The sequence below is a fragment of the Micromys minutus genome (genome assembly GCF_963924665.1).
Source record: "Micromys minutus genome assembly, chromosome: 28".
Lineage (NCBI taxonomy): Eukaryota > Metazoa > Chordata > Mammalia > Rodentia > Muridae > Micromys > Micromys minutus.
This window is the reverse complement of record NC_137963.1, coordinates 14,212,123-14,232,039: the sequence shown is the minus strand read 5'-3', so window position 1 is coordinate 14,232,039 and position 19,917 is coordinate 14,212,123. Positions and strand designations below refer to the sequence as shown.

General features: G+C 40.9%; 1 protein-coding gene across 1 annotated transcript in view; it reads left to right on the top strand.

The window, feature by feature from the left end:
- Positions 1–19,917, top strand: part of PAPPA (pappalysin 1) — a gene marked incomplete at both ends in the record, with an annotated part of 218,323 nt that overhangs the window by 1,825 nt on the left and 196,581 nt on the right. The window lies entirely within an intron of this gene.

Here is a 19,917-nt window from a genome sequence, read left to right as displayed (position 1 = left end):
CTCTCTGTCTCTCTCTCTCTCTCTCTCTCTCTCTCTCTCTCTCTCTCTCTCTCTCTCTCTCTCTCTCATGAGTGTGTGTGTGTGTGTGTGTGTGTGTGTGTTTCACTTTCAAAACAGCGGTCTGCTCGAAAGTGGGGTTAAGAGATGGGTTGGTCAGGCTTTGCTGATCTTTACCTCTTATGTTGGCGATTCCGAAGCCCCCCCCCCCCCCCCCCCGCCAGAGGAAAGCCCGGGTTGTAGCGATATGGGTGCATTTAAGATATATATGCAAATCTATGCCTCAGGGGATTGTACGGGCTTCTAAGTGTCTAACTCAGCCCAAGGTCTCTCTTCCTGTTCTCTGGAACACGTAATCCTCTCTCACAAGGATTGTTGCAGTAAAAGACTTTCATTGGATCAGGATGCTAGGTTATTGTTGCTCGTATAAAATGCCTGGTTCATTTTATGCGTGGAAATAACATTCCTCACCAAACGGAAGAGAGGGAGGGGGAACACAAAAACAAAAACAGTAAGTAAATAAATTAATAAATAAATAAACGTCAGTACTGCCATGTAGCCCCAGAAAGCCTAGGAGCTGTTCTCCGGAGAATTCTGGTGGATTTCCAGCCCCCTCCCCTAGTTGAATCTGAGCCAGATTTGGCAGTGTGTGAACACCTGGCAGCGAGCCAGAAAAGACTTATTCTGCCTTATCCTCCACATGGAGTATACAGTGGATCTGAAGAGAGCCTGCTTCTCCTTGAATTAAAAAAGCAAACAAACAGAGGCGTTTTTTTTTTTTTTTCTTTTCTAGAAGTACTTTTTAAATTCCCTGATCCGTACTTAAATTGGGACGGGAAGAGACAGGACTCCCCGAAGTGGATGACAGTGAGCATCCTCGGGTTGTCTGCGGTGACCTCCGGTGCCTGGTTGGCTGCCTGACCTCTTGCTAGCTTTCTCTGGCTGGGTGTCACCATTTTCACAGGAATCCCTGGTCACCTCTCTCCCTCAGCGGGGTTTGCAACTGCTATTTCAGGCCCAGGGCTGCTGCCTCCCTTTCTCAAGCCAGCCTGCCTTACATCACTAGACTGCACGATTCAATTGGGTTTCGTAAAGGTCTAATTTTACGGTGCTGTTAACCAGGTCTGTCGTCTGGCAGCCGCGGGCCTTGTAGCTCCTGGGAGGCAGGAGTTCTCCCAGATCAGGCTTGCCCCTGGTTCTATTTCTGCCAGGGTTCAAACTTCACTTCACCATGGACACTGGTTCAGACAGTCATTGGAAAAGGCAGGAGGAAGAAGTAGGGTTCCAAAGGTAAGGTGAATACACACACACACACACACACACACACACACACATACACACACACACACACACACACACATACACACACACACACACACACACACACACTCACACACATGCACAAGGAACAGTAGCTTGTGCTAGGAAATCTGAAGTCACAATTAGAATGTATTGGGGTGCAGGATTCTCGTGGGTCCCATCAAAGTTGAAGGATATTTTTTAAGAACTAAAAACTCTGAAGACACTTTTAAGGCTACTATGAGCAGGGTTCCTAGAGGTTATATATCAGTAGTCATTTGGGTAAATGGGAAGAGAGCCACAAACCACCAGAGGATGTGCTGAATGACAGCTCAGCAGTAGGAAGTAGGACTTAACCTCTGGCCTTCTTATTTCCAGAGCTCACCTGCTACCTGGCAGAGAGAAATCTTATCCCACAAGGCTCACTATCCAGTGTGTGTGTGTGTGTGTGTGTGTGTGTGTGTGTGTGTGTGTTTTGACACATCTCTGCTTTTGACAGATCCAGACCCGTGCCTTTATCCCCAACCAACACCAGCCTTGCTCTACCACCCCTAAAATAGAAAAGAAACAGAAAGAAACAGACTGACTTTTCAATGAAGCAGAGAGCCCAGTGGCAGTTACCTTACTGAAGTTTCTCCTGATCTGAAAATGTACCCCACAAGCACTGCCCTGCTTTTATCCTAGTTTCAGTCCCCTTCCATTAGTGACTCTGAGTTCCAGCTCAGAAGGAGATGGGGTTTGAACCCCAGTCCTACCCAGTACCTCTACTGCCAGATTCTCCTCCTTTTGATGTAAGTGTTGCTCTTGGGAACCCTTTTCTCCCTCCCTTCTGTAGGTCATTTCTGATTTCTCACTCAGCCCTTCAAAAGTCAGAAGCTTCCCCTGAAGTTCATACATGAGCGTAGCTTTCTCTGTAACCAGCTATAGCTCCGGCTACAGAACAGTGCACTGGCCACAATGAAGTGTCAATAGCCAGGTTACCTCTGCCCTTGTCCAACTTGAGCAAGCTAGCTGGCTCCTCCTGTCTTCAATGACCTCATCCACCAAGAAAAGATGTCTGGAGCTCTTGTGTGATAACTGAGCTGTGCAAAGAGAGACCAAGCTCAAGAATGAAAAGTACTTAGAGCTGGCCCTGGTACTTAGTGGGTTCTCAGCAAAGATTTGTTTTATTAGAGAGGATTTTTGAAAAACCTCAGGCTTCACTGGGCTGAGGACACTGGAAAGCATAAAGCAGTGATCTTTAAGCTTGCTTTACACCTGAGAATTTTGTCTTTCCAACTAGCCTGAGTGGTGGGCACCGGAATCCACACAGACTACAGATGCATCACACACTCGCACACACATTCACACACAGAGAGAGAGAGAGACAGAGAGAGAGACAGAGACAGAGAGACAGAGAGACAGAGACAGAGAGACAGAGAGACAGAGAGGGAGAATCTGTGTCAAAGAGAGCTAAAGGGAATTTGTCCAAAGTTCTACATCCCCTCATGTAAAAGATAGATCTTCTCTAGGAAGTCACTTCCAAAGGTGCCTGGTCCCTCTGCTCTTTGTAGGGCAACAGAACATTTCCATCCCCTTGGAAATCTTTGGACCATGTCTAAATCAGAGGGTAAGTAATGGAGAGGTCTCACCTGAAGTGTGGGTCAAATCTGAGCATTCTGTTACTCTACAGGATATCTGGAGTGAGCATTACATCTTTGGGAACCACTAGAGTTTTAATATCTTCTTTGACTTTGCTCTTTCCTAAGACATGTGGGTAACCCCTTGCTACTCAAAGGAGTCCAGGGTTCCTGAAAACGGTGGGTTACACAGCCTTTGGCTTGCAGAAGAAGCAAAGATCCCCAGGGATAGAAGGTGAAGAGTTACATAAACCTCAGGTCACATGTCACTGGCTCCTTCTGTGGGTTCCCTTTCACCTCTCACTTACCTTTATGATACTGTCCAATGGACAAGCAATAATTTAGGCTGTTAAACCTCAGAAGCACCCAAGTCCTCCCTGTTCACAGAGCAAAGTAAGCTGGAACCCCAAGACCTAGAATACTCAGAAGTATGGAACAGAAGTGGAGATCCCAGGCTTGGGCTTGACAGCCAATTGTAGCAAGCAATTCAATGTATAAAAAGGAAATGAATGGGCCAGGGTCACACAGATCACTGCGTTCACAGATCTCCATGGCTTAGAGGGACCTGTGAGACATTCTGATCCATTAGCTACTACTCAGGGAAACACAAAGAGTACCCACCTTTTCAAACATCCTTTGGGTTTGGCATGATGGTACATACGTATGATTCAGGCACTACGGCCTCTGAACTAGGATCAGCACAACGTCAGGGCTAACCTAGACTACATAGAAAGCTTCAAACCTGCCAGCGTCTCATAGTATGATTTTATCAGTCAGTCAGAAAGTAACTCAGCTGAGCATCCACAAATGGGGTAACTGCTACATTCAGTTAACCTGGGCCCAGGTTCTCTAAGACTTCTTATGTAATACCAAAGAACCAACAGTGGGGGCTCTCAGACCCAACTTCATGCCCTGTTATTATAAGGGTGGATAAAATGAAGTGGTTAATGGAAATGGCATATCTTTCTAGGTTGGAATTGCCACACCCCCAAGAAGGAGCTCTCTTCTCATCTGAAATCTCTGCTTGCTATCAACCTTGGGCCTTGACAGTACATTTACCACCCGCCCCCAGAGCCCTTCCTGTGCTCCGAGACATACTCTCTCTTCCTCTTACCTCCTTTGAGGTAGAAACACGCCTGTGTGGAGGCAAATTGAGTTGTGTTCCACACACCTGATTTCAGGTGCACGTACCAATGCTGGAAGAGTGCCTCGCCACAAAAAAATGTAGGAAAGGAAGCATAGATCTAGAACAGTCTCTGTTTGTGTTCTTGATGTCTCATAATAACCTCTCACCGGTAGACGTCTTTCAAAGCAACACTGGCTGTAGGAAAAGAAAAGATCTCTCCATCCCTATTCAACAAAGAGGACTTCTTTGTGAGCTTGTCCAGGGTGGCATCTGGCTCCCTGCCCTCTGCTCTTTGGTTTGTTTCTTTACCATTTCGGTCACCCCTAAGAGTCTAGATCTTTTCTTTTTTCCACAGAGAACTGTGCTTCCTTGGGTAGATTACCAGGAATACTTACCTGGGACCCTGACACCAGTAACTGAAAACTGACATCCAAGGTTGGGTGTCTTGTGTGTTGCACATTTAGAATTGACAACCAAGAGTTCACAGTTTAGGTCCGGACTCCATGTCCTTCGATGGTCTGTGACTTGAGGCCTACAGGGCAGGATTTGGGTGTGATCAACGGCTTCCGATCACAATCATCATCATGGGGACCAGGTGAGACAGTGACAGGAGATGCTCTCAGCAGAAATCAAAACCAGCTTATGCCAGCAAGGCTAGGAGAAAGGATGGATTTATGCAGTCAAGGACTTTCCTAGAAATGAACCTTTATTTTCTTTATCATTGTTCATGTAGCAATGGGTAGATAGTGATTGAGCCAACAAACTTTCTCACATACACGACTTCACTAAAAGCCCTTTGATGTTGAGACTTCACAAATCTGCCAAACCCTGCCAGATACTGCTGTGTGACCTTGGCAGCTTATGGCTTCTGTCTGGGACCCACAGTGTTTTGCTATGTAAAGAAAGGTGGAGTAAAAAAAAAACTTTTGCACCATGCCCTACAATGTTAGGAAGCCTCTGGAGAAATAGTGGAGGTCAGGACCCTACCACGTATCCTCTCTGTGCTATTTTGCGTAAATCACACCATTCTATGAAATTCTTTTTGTGGGGGAGGGGCACATTCCTCCTTTACAAAGTCTTTGAATGGACAGGGACAGAACAAGAGGGATTTGGAATTGTGTCAAGTGTGATTACAGTATTGTTATCGCATGTTTTTAAAAGATCCTAATTTGAAAACATGCATACAGAAGCACTTGTAGGTTAAATTATTTTATGTTTATTTTTTGTTGTTGTTAGTGTTTGTTTTAAAAGCTCTAAAAATATAGGCGCTTGGGGAGGGAGGGAAGAATGGTGATGTAATTAATACTAGCCATTATGGAAACACAGCTATAGAAACCTGGGCTTTTAATACATTTCTGGTGGTGCTTTTAAACATGTCGTTGAAGACTTCTGTAATAAAGCATAAAAAATAATCAACTAATTAATTAATTAAAGGGTTGGAGAGCCAAGGAAGGAGATGATGTCTCAAAAACAAGCAAACAAAAATCCAAACAAAACAAAACACACACACACACACACACACACACACAAACGAAACAAAACAAAACAAGCATTCTGTCAGCTGGTGTGTTCACAGACACATAGGCTGGAGCTGGTGAGGCTCAGGGACTCTACCAAGGTCAAACAGAAACTACCTGAAGCCATAATGCCCACTAGGCTTCAGACACTAGAATCCTCCTCATGCCCCTCTTGTCCCTGCCTCTGTATACCTTTAAACTATGGTTATCATGACCAGCTAGGGAGAGCTCCAGGAAAAAACAAAAAGGAGCCATGAAGATTGTGTTAGTAGAGACTCACCTGCTGAAATACTTTTGAATGACCAAATTCTTTGCTGTGTAAGACAAGTTTCCTCTATGGGGGGAAAACACAGCACCCTTCTCTTCCTCACAATGCCAGATTTACTACTCATTGTAAAATTCCACAGTGTAACAGTAATATATCCCACTCAAGTTTGCACGGGGTTGTGATTCTTTCTCACTAGCTCCTCTTTCTCTCCATCACCCTTGCCCAGAGTGGTTTCTATCTACAATCCATTGGAGCCTTTGAGCAGACTGGGAGGAAGGAGGATGTGTTTTGCTGAAGACATATTTTGCAATGGGTCTCAAGCATCAGTCTGATTTGATTTCCTGGCTCTTGCACCAGCTAGTTCGTGACCTTATGGCAACTCTTCAGTATCTCTAACTGTACTTTTGCTGTCTATAGCATCTGGCTAAGAGCACTGCCTCCATTGTGGGATTTTTCTGAAAATTAACCGGGTCTCCTTGTGGAAAATGCTTAGTAATGGAGTCTAGATGACAGGTAACCCAACAATCAATCACTGACTTAGGTTGATATCACTTGTGCTGGCCCTTGCTGTATATTCAATTCTTTCAGTGATTCTGGATCTGCTCAGGAGAGATTCATAACGATTGTCATCACACTAAAACAGCAAAAATGGGGAAAAAAAAAACTGAACAAAAGTGAGAATACACCCAAAAGGTAGTTGCTTCATTTTACAGAAGTGTGTACTTCAAAATGGGAAATCCAATCAGGGAAGATGAGGAAAATTGAGCTACCTGCCTAAAGCACTCAGGGGGTACTTTTGTGAATGTCTACTTGTGCTAGGTATAATTTTGAGTCCTGGAAGCTCTCTTTCACCTGAGCGAGTTTATATTCTGGGTGCTAGGCAGAGGAGATGACAAACTTCGAACGAGAAGCACTGCCGTGTCGTTTAATGCCAGATAAATTTAAATCCAAGCAAATAAAACTAAAAAAAATAGACATGTGGGTGGGGTGCTGGGGGTGAAGGATTTTCGTGCAATGAGGCTTCTTAAGAGCTATATGGCAGCAGGGCAGACTCAAGGTTGTCTAAAGAAGGAAGCTAGCAGAGGCCAGTTCTCAAAAAAAAAAAAAAAAAAAATGTTGTCAGTAGCTTGCTGTGCAACTTTAGTTATATTACTTTCCCTCTCTGAGCAACTTTTCACATCTGGGGCAGGAAAAGTGTCGCAAGTTTACCACTACCTTGGCCCTAAAGGGCCTTCTAATAGAGACCTTTGACAGTCTTGTAATCCCAACCAAAGGTGTCCTAGGATACAACTGTGACATTGGCAACAGTTCCACTTTTTGCCCTTTTTTTTTTTTTTTTTTGGTTTATTTTCTTCCACTAGGTGGTGCCTGGGCCTGTCACCCTCAAGGGCATCATGTCTGCACACTCTTTCCTCCTGTCAGGAGCAATGCCGAGTCTCAGAAAGAAAGAGAAAAAGAGAGAGAGAAAAAAGAGCCATTGCTCTTTGTTCTTAAGGTGTCGTTGACTTACAGCTCTTAAAACGTTGCCTTTTATTTGACATATATATTAACGAAATCCCCCCCAAAAAAAATCTTTGTGCAGCATACCAACATGTCAGTGGTAGAATTTTAGTCAAAGTCTGGCTGGAGGCATGGTTTGGGGAATGTCAGTACTTCCTAAGAGCTGGAGGCTATTTCATTAATACTAGAAATAATTATAGCTGTCATAAATATCCCTACTATAAAAGCCCTCACTCATTGGGAGCCTTTTCTGATAATTGTTTATTAAGTTACATAAACTTCATAATTATGTTTACTAGACAAGGGCCACTGTAGACTTGCAGACAGCACAGTCAGTTACTGGCCTATTAGTCTTTGTTATCATGCAGATCAGAGTATTTTGTTAATTAAGAATATTAAAATTCAGGGGCTAGGATGAGAATGTATTTGGTAAACTTCTCGCCGTGAATTCATAAGGACCAGGGTTTGATCTTCAGAACCCACACTAAACCGTCGTCAGCTGTAGTGAGTGCTTATATGTCCAGTGCTAAGGATACGGATAGAGACTCTGGCCTGGAACTTGCTGACCTTTCGGCTAAGAATGATCAGTGATTGAGACCCAGACCTTTAGTGAGGGATACTGTCACAGAAAAACAAGACATGGACAAGACCTGAGAACTGACACCTGAGGTTGACCTCTGACCTCCATATATACACATATGAATACATACACACACATATACAGGCACAGATTTGAGCACACACACACACACACACACACAATGAAACTCTACAATACAAAGTCACTTTTCCCTCTGTTTTTCCAAAGCTTCCAGTGTCAGCATCTCTAAATTATATCTTGCTCCCTCTTCCCCTCTCTCCATCCTGTGTTCCTACTTCTTATACCTACTACATTTGCTAAAACTTTTCTTCAAACAAGAAAAAGAAAGTGGTGTGTGTGTATATGTGTGTATGTGTGTATATGTTTGTATGTGTGTGTATGTGTATATGTATATGTGTGTATGTAAATGCGTGTATGTGTATGTATATGTGTATGTGTATGTATATGTGTGTATGTGTGTGTATGTATATGTGTATGTATGTATATGTGTGTATGTGTGTATATGTGTGTATGTGTGTGGTGTGTGTGTATATATATGCGTGTATGTGTGTATATGCATGTATGTCTGTGTAGTGTGTGTATGTATATGCATGTATGTGTGTATATGCATGTATGTGTGTGTAGTGTGTGTATGTATATGCGTGTATGTGTGTATATGCATGTATGTGTGTGTAGTGTGTATGTGGTATGTAAGTGTGTGTGGTATGTATGTGTGTGTGGTGTGTGTATATGTATGTGTGTGTGTGTGTGTGTGTGTGTGTGTGTGTGCGGTGTTTGTGTGTGTGTGTGTACTGACATTATTTATTACCAACTCAAGGTCCTTAGAAGATTGGAAGGAGAACCATGAACTTTTGAGAACCTTGTAAGGTGCCAGGTTCCAGCCCATATGGAAAGTATATCAACATCAACAAAGCGGGAAATCTGTGACATAGGTTGTCACAGATCCTATAGACCAGGCAATCTGAAAGTTCAGATAGAAGTGCTACTACCCATGGTGAACAAACTGCTCTTGGGTCTTCCTTGTACTCATCTTGTCTTAATTCCCATTGCTCTGTGTAGTAGGAAAGGAAGAAGGGCAGAATGTGACCAAATGGGTTTATAAGGAGAGGGTTCTTTTCCCCACATGAGACTGAAGACCTTTTTTGTACAGAGGCTGTTGAAGAAATAAAGAAGGATGTGACTTAGCAGGAAGGCAGCCTTGTCCAAACAGATGCAGAGCACACACACAAATGTAAGAAATGAATACCTTCTACAATCAGTCTTATGAAGCCAAACCATGAGGTCCAAAGAAGCAAGGTGTGTGGATACCAGAATGGTTTACTCAGATATGTCTTTCATAGATGTAGAATGGAGATGCTGGTGAGGAAAATGGGTGGTAGAAATCAATGGACAGGCTTGAAAGGCATTGTCTTCTAAGCCTGGAGCCAGGAGATAAAGCGCATGCGTATCTTTACATACTTTCTCAGAAGTTAAGTAGTGCAACTCTACTGATTGGCTAACATCCCCAAATTCTGTTCAATTTATGTTCTTAACACAGAACCAGTAGTGTGTTGAAAGGTCAACACACACCACACGTTCAACGGGTTCACAATGTTCGCTTCTCCTACAAAACTTCTAAGCTCTTATCTTGTTGAATGTTACCAACTCTTGATACATCATGGATCCCTAAGTCACCAACCCATCTGTCCTGCTTTAGAATAATTGGAGTAGCAATTTATTCCTCTTCTAACTTGTAACTTATGCTTTCCACTTTTCGAACCCCAACCCTTTGCCCACTCTAGTCCATATACCAAAACTGGAATTTTCTGCTACTAAAAGAGAAAAATCTTACTCCATTGCTCCCAGTTAAAGGCTCTTCTGTAGCCACTGAATTATTTAAAGTTCCCTTCAATGCTGCAGGCTTTTTATTACATCATTTTCTTTACTTATTGAATATTCCTGAATACCGTTTTACATACTGCTTAAGGCTCTACAGCTTTCCCTTCAAGGTTTCTTTCTTCTGAAATGCCTTCCCTGACTCCTTCCATTGTGTTACTCATTTTTTACTTGTTTTTTTTTTTTTTTGTCCTCCTTTTTGTTTTATACCTTATGCAAACATACATTTACAAATTCCTGGGCTTCTTTATCACACTAAATTATGTGCACCTTTTAAATCATGCCTATCTCAATTTCTCCCCTGCCTAGAGTACAAAGAAGCGTGTATGTTTTTTGTTTGTTTGCTTGCTTGCTTGTTTTTTTTTTTTTTGCATGCTTCTCTGTTTAATGAGTAGATAAATGGAGTTGTAGCTGAATATCTATTGACTATCAGAAAGAGCTCAAGGCACCTCCCAGGCATGATGCATTACGTAACTCCAAGCACATGACCTGTGTTGTGCGTCACAGTTAGTAACTTTACACAGTGGTTAATTCCATTTCCCCTTGAGCAAAGAAGTCAGAAGGGAGAAAAAAAATGGCCTTTAAAAACAGAAAGAGGGGGGCAGCAAATCCATGGGCCCTCGGTTCATATTGTAGCCTGTCTAATCCAAGCCACATTTTTGGCTTTCATGTCTCCATTTCCAGCCCCTGGCTTGTATGCAGTGCACTTGTTTTGTGTCTTCACTACAGCACATAATCCTCAATTTTACACTTAGATCTCTCCTTTTATCCTCTTCCCAGTACCTCTTGAGCCTCCAAGTGCCCTATCAGCTCTATTCATTGCCTAGGTTTGAATCCACCTCCTTCCTTACTGATAGAAGGCCTTTCCATCTGCTAACCTTCATCTTATGAGACCTTGAAGTGACCTCAGGATTCTCTGTCCAGTGTTTATTTACCCTTGTAAGGGATTGGAGTTGGGTATGCATTTCCACCAGTGGCAACTGTAATCAAAGCAGCCACCTTCTAAAGAACACTTACTGTGTGTTGGCACTATACCCACAGTGACTTTCTGTACCTTCTGAACTTGTGGAAGGTAGTTGCATGCTTCACCAAAGGATCCTTTACTGATGGGTAGTTGAATTAAAAGTCAAATTCCATCCTCTTTCATCAAGGTGGTCATGTTTATTAGAGCACCATTGGTACTCAGTCATTGGTATTTTTGAGAGGATAAATGCTTGTATGAATGAATGAATGAGAACAATAGTGCCCATAGTGACCAGTGCAGCTATTTAAAGAATACAGACTAAAAAACAAAAAAACAAAAAACAAAAAAAAAAAAAAAAGACAGGAGGGAGAAAAACAACAGGAAAAATGTGCATGAAAATGATGAGACATTAAAAATATTGGCTTATAAATTTTCTGATATTCAGGATAATTTTTCTTGTAGGGGAATGTGTCATCTGCTAGAATAATCCCTGCTTTGACAGTCTGCTTTGAGAAGTATGCTTATTTCAAAGATGCTGTTTTTGTCATGCTTAAAGTATGTTCCCCTAAACTCCTCAATGAAGACACATTCTGATCCCTAGATAAGCCCTTGAATGCATTTTGAGCTGAACTGAAACATGTAGGAGCCCTTAGAGGATTGAACCATGGAGCTCTTAGTAGAAGACCTGTTTTGGAGTTACCAGGTTGGTTTGTCCTAAACATTTTTGTGAGGTTCAATAGCCAATGAAACTTCAGTGGTAAAGAGAAAGTTTTTATTCCTCTCATACCTCTGTTCATTCAGCCTTATGTTTAATAGGTCGATAATAATCAATGTTTACATCCTGTATGCTAACCAGGAGATGAATTCTGAAAAGAAGATGTGGGTACAGTTCCATCCCCTGGGGACTTCCTAGCTCTTGTGGCGGAAGCCAAGGGGTAAACAGGTAGATGACATCACCGTAACTGTTATAACTAAGCAATTAATAGAGCCCTGTGGAGGCAGTAGGAGGGAAACACTGTGTTGTGGAACACCCGTGTTTATCATGGGACAAGACAGTACTCTGAGAATTCAAACGTGTAAGTGGTCTCCTCCTTCTAAAAAGATAGGGTGTTTGTGCAAATATAGCAGTATAATTTGCCTTGCACTGGGTTATGCCATGCATATCACTTTAAACATAGTCATGAAGATATGAATCAAATGAGAACAGCCTATAGGACTTGATTTATGCTTTAGCTGTGGACATTGACCCAGAGTTGCCTTTTGGAAAATAATGGGAGAAATAGTTATTGAGCAATTCAATTGATCACCACCCATGTTAAGCTCAAATAACCCATTATACTCTTCCTAAGTAGTATTTCTATACTATTTTGGAGTTACCTAGGTACCTGCTTATTTTTCCCATTTCTTCTAAGCACTTTAGTGATAGACACCATTTCTGTCTTCGTCTCTATATCATTTGGACTTGTATTCCATTGATTAGTGCATGCTAAAAAACGCTTTGTTGAATGAATGACTGGATTTGAGGTCCTAGAAGGCTAGGTGATTTGAGAGCTGATATCCCAGGCTTTAGAAAGAGTCAGATCATGAGAGCAAATGCACTGGGAAAGGCATTGGCTGTTATATGTGCCCCTCGCCTCTGAGCTGAGCAACTGCCATTTAAGATATATGTTGCTGTTACCCTTTTCTAACGCTCTTCGTTCTTTCCAAATAGCTAGTGCGCTATCTCTGTATCTTTCTAACTTTTCTCCATGCTTCTCTCCAAACCTTTGCAGCTCATCCAGTTCTAATTTGTAGCATGTGCTTCTGCATCTACCACATAGCTCTCCTGTACCTACATGGCCTCCTTTCATTTCACGTTCACCATGAATGCCAATATCACGGACCATTCCCATGGTCTGGAATAGTACATGGTCCAGGAATTATTTTTAAGTAAATATGTAGTTAGATACATAATGCAAATGTACAGCATAAATAATCTAGGCTCTTCAGCACACAAATGGAGAACTTGCAACTCTTAAAAGGGAAAGCAATCATTACAGCTTCCATTCCATCATAAACACAGAGAAGAAGTAGGTCCCAGTTCCCCTGCCTGTGTTTCTCTATCTTAATGTCTTAGGATTTGGACCCAACTTGTTCAAAGGTCGACTTAGAAATTTAGATAGTCAGGTTCTAATGTTAGATAGGACTCCACCTGTCCTTCCATGCCTGGAAATCTTAAAGTACAGTTGGAAAAATGATCAGTTCTAGATTCAACAGTAATGCAGGGATAACTCAGAGGTGTCTGAAGACATCTCCAGCTGTCTCTCTAGATCAACAAATGCGTAGCATATGTTCCACACTGTAAGATATAGTCGTGGATAATACGGAGCACGTCCCTGTCCTTGTGGACTTTGTATTCTCAGGAGAAGTAAAAGGCAATAACCTAGTAAACAATTGTAAGCAATTATAACTTAATTGTGAGAATCATGATTAGAAAATAAAAATATCAAGTTTTGGAAAATGACTACCACAGGAAAACACTGGCTAATAGAATCAAAATGAGGCTTGCCTAAGGAGGAAAAAGACTGAGTTCTAGGTGTCAGGCAGAAAGAGAAAAGCTAGTGAAGAGATCCTGGGCAGGAGAAGTTGAGCACAGAGGCAGAGCTTATGAAAACTACTGGGAGATGTGTATCTAGAGAGATGAAAATAGCTCAAGCCATGAGATGTGGATATTAATCTAGATGTGTGAAGGAGTGATCAGAGAGATCCTATCAATGGCTTATTGGGTCCATTAAACATCTTCCAATAAGGGGACTGGATTATATGATTGGTGGGCATCTCCATCTTAATATTAGCCTGGTTGAATTCATTGCTGGAATTATTTTATTATATATTATTTTGATTAATAGCATTATCATTTATTTTTTAACCTAATTTCCAGCTAACATACCTGATTTCTGTTCATACTTTAGATCAACAGGGAAAGGATGGGTTCTTTCACTTGGCTTCAGAATAATTTGAAGATACGTATGTATCTCAAGATTTTTTTTTTTGTCAAAATTTGTGATTGTGCATACTTTTTTTTTCTTGGAATCCAAAGATTTCATCAGCCTAAAGTGGTTAATTAAGTGCTAAGAAACAGGGAGCATCCCAGGTCACATCCTGAAGGCTGTTTCCAGCATGAGAGTCTGAGCAGTGAAAAGGATCTGTGGCGATGAGACTGTTGATGCCTAGTTGTCACATTAGACTGAATGATTGCACCTTTTTACCATCTGCAACCTTGATGGAGGAAATAGAATTTAGGCTTTTATTCTTCTAAGAAGGAATTAGGGTATTCCTGAGAAATATAATCTACAACTTTGTTTGTTCAAACTCTGTTCACTCCACTTCTCTGAGCTTTTAAGAAGGCAAAGTCAACTCTATTGTTGTGCAAAATGTTTCTGCTGGGATTAGTCACTTTGGGTGTTATTTACTGATTTAATCAAATTTATTCTAACCATCTATCAATTCTTAAGTTCTTCTTACTTATTTCTTCTTCCCTTCTTCCTTGTTTCCATTCCTTCACCCATTCCTCTACCCTTCCATTCATGGATCTGTATAAGCTTCCATTTATCAGACTTCGAGCTAAGGACCAGGGCATAAGTTAGGAGAACATCCTAGTTGTTAAGATACTGTGAATCCCTAACTTTTTTTTTAAATTTCACAAAACATTTATTGATCCCTGCACTGCCGTACAGTATGATTTGAAAGCCACTCGCTTTAGAAGTCAAAAATTACTTTAAAAGAAATTAAAGTGTGCTGTCTGCATAGGTGTGTGGTTATAAGTATTTTTCTGTAGCTCTTGGAGTCAGAAAACTATACTGACAGTTTGATTTTTTGTTTGTTTGTTTGCTTGCTTGTGTAGCAGCACTAATATATTTGCTCGATCCTCTTTTTGAGTGCTGAGTCAACAGGTAAGCCTATATGGAATGAGAAATAGAACCCATGTAACAAGGAACTAACTATTTTCTTAGGTGGAAACAAGAAAAACAGCTGTCAGTCACTTGGTTTCTGGGACTTTCCATGTGTGCCATTTCTCAGAGTTTTCCACTCAGAACTCTGAGTGTCTGTGATTGCTAAGCATCCCTGGACATAGAAAGTGGCAAGAAACCTTCTTGATGTGTAGTTGTTGCTGTTTCTGAAGCATTTTCAACATGCCCATATCATATTCCCATTCACCTTGTAAAACAAGCATTCTCATTTAATACAGTGAGGTCTTTGTATTCTAAACAGCAAACACATGGTTTTGAGGCTTTCAGACACAATCTGCCTTTTTTCTCCAACTTTCACTCCTACCTCCACTCGCTTTCCAAAAAGGAAAGGATCAGCAGCTCAAACAAGCTTCCCGTCTCCACCCCTTCCTCAACAAATGTGCTCCTGATTCTGTCCTTGTGATTCTTGAGCACTATGTTACCCATAGCAGCACTACTCAGAAGACTCCCACATTTCCTCCTATCTGTTTGTCTCATGTTCTCTGACTCTGTCCAGTATGCATGAGATTCCTAGATTAGATGGGTGGTCAAATGCTGGCCAGGGGCATTTGGACAGCTAGGAGATATTACCGAGTCAGGGATCTGTGGGTAATAGTAAAGACATACCCAGACACATGCAGCTTACATGTTGCCCTATGAAGCAGAAGCTGGCTGAAGAAGAGTCATTAGCTAGGGATCACACTAGTTCGATGGAGAAAAAGTATCTCTAAGGTCTTGAGGAACCAAGGGAGTGCTTTCTCTATTCTTCCTGACTCAAGTCTGCTGTAACTCTCTTACTCATAGTAATGGAAGTAGCTAATATATGGAATATGTGCTCTAAGACAGACGCTGTTCTAAGATTTCTGCCTGTGCTTTACTTCTCCCAAGATTCCTCTGAAGTGAGTAACAACAGGATCCCAGCTTCTTATGTGAAGGATGAAAAATTTTAAGTGATTCCTGTAAAACATATACCCCAGTCAGTAGTAGAATCCATCCTTCAGGTCAGTATTGTAACCATGCCACCACGAATGTCCTATCACCAGATCTGAATGGCTTATGATGACGTTCCACTTGCTGTCTGGACATTGGATTCTACCAGTAGCTTGTAGTGAAGCAGGTTGAGACTACTCAGCCTCAGCACCAGAGAATTTTTGGGGTATGCAACTCCTTGTGAGTGCTTTCTGGGGTACTGTTGAATGCTAACCAGCATCTCCAACCCCTCCCTGCTTGGAGCAAAGCAGATCCAACCCACTCAACAGTTGTCATGACCAGAAATGGAAATGTCCATTTCCAAACACCCTACAAAGGGCAACATCCATACATCTTGAGAATGACAAACATTAGATTCATAATAATTGCCCGATATTCTTTTAACACATATTCCTGTTTGTCTTTTCACATATGCGTTTTTCTGGAACTTACAGTGTCCTTGGCTTTCCTCCAACCAATCTTTCATGTTCTATAACATATTACACTCTTGGTCTCTTTTAAGACAGGCAGGAAATAGTAACATATATGAGTGAGTAATCTGTTTATTTTATGCTTAAAAAACACAAAAATATATACCCAATTCCAAACTTTTGATTTAGCTCACCCCCAAAGATTTCATAGGAATCTTAACTTTAAAAACTTATTGTGATTCATATATCAAAACAGATTTCTATTGGCTTTACCATATGTCTGGTAACAAGCTAGTTACTGAGGGTCTTAAATCCAAAGATATTTACCTGTATTAAATGGACCAGCTGAACAAGAATGGGGCTTAGATCCACTCTGCACCCTACTTCAGTCTCATAGAGAGGAACTCAGAGACAGAGTTAAATTTAGACCCTGCAACTGGAGACCAGGATCAGAAATGAGCATAATTCAAATTTTGAATCCCTGATAGGTGTCTAAATGTCACTTACGTGTTTTAGAAAGCCATGGTGACCTTGTTTTGAATTGAGTCACAACTAATTTTATAATAGATGAAAAACAATATAAAATTAACATTCAGGTAAAAATACCATCAACCTTCTTCAAAATTTTAATTACCCCCCACTCTCATCATTAACCAGCCTGTGCTGTACCAGATTGTCTCTGCCACAGAGTCCTGAGTCACTAATCCTGGCTCTCTTTTCCCTGTCACATGGAAAAGAGGAGCCACATTACTTCTAACTATTGGCTCCCTATTTCTCTTCTTTAAAATTTCCAGAGATATTGTCATGTCTGAGGAAGGAAGTTGGATCTTGCTGCATGCCAAGCTCAGCCCTTTGCAGTTTAGTCCCAAGCAGCTCTTACCAGTTCATTTCCTTGCACAACCCTGTGCCTTCTCAATTCTATCATGTGTAGATATCACTTTTCATCTTCAGGCTTACATGTAGGTGACAGGTCTCATCCATGTCCATCCTATTCTAGACTTGAAGTTCTCCCATTCCACTTTGTTCCCACCCAGATCCTATATCGCATGAAGGTTCAACACGTTGAGATTCATCCAGGGAAACTTCTTTGAGCCTTCTTGTTTGAACCCAGTCCTCCTTTGTGTTTGTATCTGTCAGTGTCATTTCAAAGTTAAGAGCACTGGAGCCCACCTCTGTCACATACTCAGGTTTGAACACATTTGTTTCCATATATAAAAGGAAAGCAGTGACAATGCAGCCCTGTTTGGACTTCTGTGATGATTCCCTGTAACAATCTATGCAAAGTGCTTAGTCTATGCCTGGCATAGAAAACTCTGGCAAGCACCTCCCTACATGGTCTTTCTTCCCCAGAACAGAAGAATGTTCTAAATGACATAGGCCTGTGAAAGGGAGCTCTGGTCTGCCTGACCTCTTCTTGCCATCTCTCTCTCTAAAAGGCTGTCCCATCTCTGTAGGCCAAGAAGAGATGATGTCAAGCCTACCCAGAGCTTTGTTGTCTCCAGAGCTTAGGCTACACTATCTGAGTGTGTTTCTACAAAACAGGCTATAGACCCATGCCAGGAATGAAACATATGTTACTCTGCTTGCCCATCCCTTTTACCTCTTTATTTAAGAGGAAGAGACTTAGTAAACAAAAACACAAAACAAAATGCAAACTAGAACCCATAAAATCTGTATCAAGTATGAATTAGAAAGGCTTTCAAAAGATCCGAAGCACAGTAACATCAAGCCAGAATACAAGTTCTATCATCATCATCATCATCATCATCATCATCATTATCTCTAAATCATAAAGCTTTTCCTTGTTTTTCCAAGGAAAGCCATGACAATTATTTCAGCATAGTCTCTTTAGAGTTGATAAAAAACACACCAGAGAGCATTACCAGCTAGGTTGTGTTATCCTATTACCTTTCTTATTTTAAACAATCCAAGTTTAATGACCATGGTGACAACCTCTCATTCCATAGATAAAAAAAAAAAAAAAAAAAAAAAAAAAAAAAAAAAAAAAAACCCTAAAGGCCATCACAGAAGAGGCTTCTGTGCTTGTATAAGGATATTTCCAGCTGCCTTCACTTCAAGATTCTTCATCTAGGACTGGAAAGAGTCAATTCTAGTTTTCCCACAAGCCTTAGGCACATTCATGTTTCATTCATTCATTTATTTAATAAATGTTTATTGGGTACTTATGCCCTAGGCACCATATGGAAGACTCTAGATGCTGACTGATGATAGATATGCACTGTGTGACCTAATAAACTTATAGTGCAGTTCAAAGACAACGTAAGCGTGGATATCTGAAATCAGTCATAGGAGTAACATTGATCATTGCTATGGAGAAGTAAAGAAAGAACCAAATAACACATCACAATGAAGCCTCAGGAATGAGAAGCTATACCTTATAATAGTTTGTGTAATAAAATAATAGGCCATGTCTTCTATAAATGTTTCAGAAAGACAACCAAGACCTAAGATTGGCTTCTGTTACCAAAGACAGAAGTAGTAGATACATATTTATGTACATTTATAAGTGATGCAGACTCAGAACAAAGAAAAATCTAGTGGAAGAGCTAATACTGTTTAGACTTCTAGAAGGACATAGGGCAAAGGAAAATAGTAATGTTTCTAATAAGAGGAAGCAATGTGGGTCAAATAGAGGGACCTAACAACAGTCTGACCATTTCCTCAGAAATAAGATGAGCCAATGCTAATGGAAACTGAAGGATGATCTTAAAGTGGAGGAAATCAGAGAAAGGCTTATATGGATTATACAACTGTGGAAAATGTGGCATTGTAAATATAAATCTAATGATATTCTATAGATTATATCATGATGGGAGTAAAAGACCAGAACTTAGGCTAGTTTAAGAGAGTGCTAATAGTGGCAAGAATTGTGTATTGAGAATCTCCTATTTGCTTCCCCACAACAAATGTCAGTAACTCTTTATAGTGAGTAACAACATGATTATCTTTCAAACTAAAAAAGAAAACTTCAGACAAGTGTTATGATTTTTCTAAATCTCCAGGTATATCGTGGAAGAACAAAGATCTAAAATCATAACTCATACCAATCTTTGAAAAGTAGACATCACTGTATCTTGTGGATTATCAAGCCTGCAGATAAAGCTCTGACCATATAACTGCATGTAGACCCAGTTTTTTTTTAATGAAAATGTGTGGAATACCTGATAAGCACTAGTTTTTACCAAGAAATATAGGATATATTGTTTTAAACCTAAAATGGCGCGCGCGCGCACGCGCACACACACACACACACACACACACACACACACACACACACACACACACACACATTCACAGCAAGGTAGGGCAAGGGATAGCTAAGAAAAGCTAAATTAATATCAGAGTAAAACAGAAGAGAAAATCACCACTTAATGGTGCTTTCCTTCCCCAACAACTCATATGTGAATCATTGTCTTGGTGCATGTCATATACAGAAGATAATATTGTTGGTTTGGTGTCATTTATATGTCTATGTTGTTATATTTTTATGAACATGTAAAACTTGTTTCTGAACATATTAGCTGCATGATATGTTTTCTCTTTCTCCACTTATCATTGTTTAAGTGGTCTTCCCGTGTGCATTTGTTCTTTTTTGCCCTCAAATAGACAGAGGATGACAATCATTTCTTGAGCATAGATTTGACACCAGACACTTTAAGTGCTCTATGAAGAGGGTCTTATTACAGCTCTCTAACCAGAGCTCCACTGAAATCATGTCAGAGTTGGAGATCCACAGATCTA